We start from the raw sequence: 3,163 nt of genomic DNA, 5'->3' as shown, positions 1-3,163 counted from the left end.
ACACACTTTGACAGAAAGTCCAACAACGAGTCAGACAGGTTTAGGAACATAGACACATTTCGAAATTTGCCATTATTCCCCTTTAAGTTGAATAGAGGTGACCCTGGGGCTATGGATTCCACCATGGGTACCGTGACAACGTTCAGGAACTCAGAAATGCTTTGGTAGCTTTGATAATGATTAATGCATTTTGTGTTTATTTAATCCTAGAGCTGCTGTCTTTTGTGTGTTTGGTTTCGGTAATGGGCCATAGTACAAGGTTATGCATGGAAATGTAGCCTTGTATTTGGCCTTAATGTGAATCCCATTTTCTAATGAACAACCTCACTGTGTACAATCTACTGTCTGTCTGTCACAGCCATCAAAAGAAGTGGACCAAAGTGCAGAGTGGTAAGTGWACATTTTCCTTTTTATTTAAAATGTCGCCAACAAAACAACAAACGAAAGAAACAARCGTGAAGCTTACAGGGCTATAGTGCTACAAACAAAGTTYACTACCCACACTGAAAGGAGGGAAAAAGGGCTACCTAAGTATGATTCCCAATCAGAGACAACGATAGACAGCTGTCCCTGATTGAGAACCATACCCGGCCAAAACATAGAAATAAAGAAACATAGAAAACAWAACATAGAATGCCCACCCCAAATCACACCCTGACCAAACCGACTAGAGACATAAAAAGGCTCTCTAAGGTCAGGGCGTGACACTGTCTGTTTGTCTTCCTGTCTGTCTGTCTGTCTGTCTGTCTGTCTGTCTGTCTGTCTGTCTGTATTAATGGACGAGGATGCATTTCAAAAGATTGTCAGGAAGCACAAACTTTTACAAATTATTTTATTAATGCAACCATTCCATCATCTGTAGCCATATCACTGTGAACCATATTATATATTGAGATTCAGCAACGCGCAAGCTCTCTTTTATCTCAGCGCAAACTCTGCAGAGAGAAGAGAGGAGATGTTAGTGAGAACTTGAACAAGGTTCTAAACACACAAGGACTCAGCCAATAGAGATCTATTCTAGACTGTTAAATTACAACATTCTAAATCACTACTAAATGTTGCCTGGTGTCCCTTTTGTTGAGTAGGTTAGGGTTAGGGTAAATAATGAATACTGTGCAGGCTGAGTATACTGGAGGCATTCTGCTACTTTCCAGAAATGCTTCAGCTCTGTCACTCCGCAGTGTCCTGGTCTTCCCTGGAAAGAGGAAAATAAACTTGTTGATTCCATGATTTGATTGACTTGGGTTCCTGGTTTTCAAAAGCTTTTGGGTTAAATGTTTGAGTAATATTTGGCCATTAGAGAGGTCTCACCTACCAAAGATATAGAGAGATCAGATATGCACTCCGGCCATGGTGCTTCTGCTGTGCATGAGGAGACAGTCAGGGCAGGTTTGCAGTAAATGTCCCGTGGAAGTCACATTATTCTCTATGTAAGAAAACACAGAGTAACTCTCAGAGTAATTTAACAGCATCTTTTCTATCTGAAATCTGGTTTAGGATGTTGACAGAGGAGTTGAGTCATTTTCCATCATTGTCAGAGGAAATGAGATGATCATTAGATAGATACACTTTAATAGGCTTATCTGAGAGCTGTATGTCTCTTCACATAGCCACTGTGTCTAACAATACATTACACAAGGGATTGGAAACAAAGCTATAGAGAGTCACTATAAACTTACATCAAGTTTCCCTGGAGGAGAAGTACTATCTTGTTGTGTGAACTGGGAAAGAATTCAATCCAGGAGCTGTTGGTCTTTCTCAGTATCGCATTGAACATCTCATGGTCCAGGAAACCCTTGATGAAGACCCACTTCCCAGAGATCTGTGGTGAAATGTATTGGTCTGTCACTTAATTTCATACATTTCTATTTGTATGGTGAGCATAGTGCCTGACGGCAGAGGTTGTATTCTGCCTATAAACACTGTCTATAAGTTGGAGTCAAATGCCTTTTAAACTCTTAAATTCAGTTTACAAATTGGAAATCATCACTATTTCTAACATACCACAACACCACTATGGCTTGGGCCCACTCTATAGATATACAGTTGAAGTCGGAAGTTAACATACACTGAGGTTGGAGTCATTAAAACTCGTTTTTCAACCTCTCCACAAATTTCTTGTTGACAAACTATAGTTTTGGCAAGTCAGTTAGGACATCTACTTTGTGCATGACACAAGTAATTTTTCCAACAATTGTTTACAGACAGATTATTTCACTTATAATTCACTGTATCACAATTCCAGTGGGTCAGAAGTTTACATACACTAAGTTGACTGTGCCTTTAAACAGCTTGGAAAATTCCATAAAATGATGTCATGGCTTTAGAAGCTTCTGAGGTTGACAGCATCGAAAGACAAATTAGTTCTTAATGCAACCGCTGATTTACATTTTTAAAATTATCCTTACTTTTCAATACAGGGTTCGCCAAGTGAAGCTATACCAAACAAAATGGCGAAATATGCGTTTAAAATATTTCGACAAACACGATTTATCATATTAAATATTGCTTACTTTGAGCTGTTCTTCCATCAGATTCTTGGGCAATGTATCCTTTCTATGTTATAAACGTCTTTTGGTCGATAGATGTCCTCTGTCCTTCGAAATATCCACTAACGATCGAACGGGACCCCAAAACTGTGTCCAAATTTCAGAGTGCCAACAAAAGAAATTCCTCAAAATCGCACTAAACGGATATAAATTGCTATAAAACGGTTCAAATTAACTACATTATGATGTTTTTAACAACTATAACGACTGAAAACATGACCGGAAAGAAATATTGCTGGTTAGACAACGATTTGGAACGAGGCAAGTCCGATGGCCTTCACGCTTCAGGCGCACGACGAGAAAGGGCGGTCCCTAAACATTTTGTGGTTTTATAATGGCTGGGATTGTGCAATAGATTTCATTCAAAACGTGATGACGTACAGACACCCAGAGGAAGACGTAGGCAGTGTCGGTTTCTTCATAGCATTCACTGTCGCCTTAAAAACAGACCCCAGATCAGGGGTAAAAATTTCTGAAATCTGAACCCTGTCATGAAAAGTGCTGTAGAAATTGTTCTGTACCACTCAGAGACAAAATTCCAATTCTATAGAAACTAGAAGGTGTTTTCTATCCAATAATAACAATAATATGCATATTGTACGATCAAGAATTTA

At 39.1% G+C, this 3,163-nt stretch overlaps 1 long non-coding RNA gene across 1 annotated transcript in view; it reads right to left on the bottom strand.

Annotated features, from left to right (window-relative positions):
- Positions 1-519: 519 nt before the first annotated feature.
- Positions 520-3,163, bottom strand: part of LOC111967480 (uncharacterized) — a 10,354-nt gene continuing 7,710 nt past the window's right edge. Inside the window, exons 2-4 of the long non-coding RNA XR_002877765.2 lie at positions 1,680-1,822; positions 1,316-1,426; positions 520-1,195 (exon numbers count right to left, since the gene is read on the bottom strand). This is a non-coding gene — a long non-coding RNA (uncharacterized lncRNA). The remainder of the gene's footprint in view (positions 1,196-1,315; positions 1,427-1,679; positions 1,823-3,163) is intronic.

Source organism: Salvelinus sp. IW2-2015, linkage group LG8 (assembly GCF_002910315.2).
Source record: "Salvelinus sp. IW2-2015 linkage group LG8, ASM291031v2, whole genome shotgun sequence".
Lineage (NCBI taxonomy): Eukaryota > Metazoa > Chordata > Actinopteri > Salmoniformes > Salmonidae > Salvelinus > Salvelinus sp. IW2-2015.
Note: the sequence above shows the minus strand (reverse complement) of the source record. Positions and strands in the feature narration are given on the sequence as shown.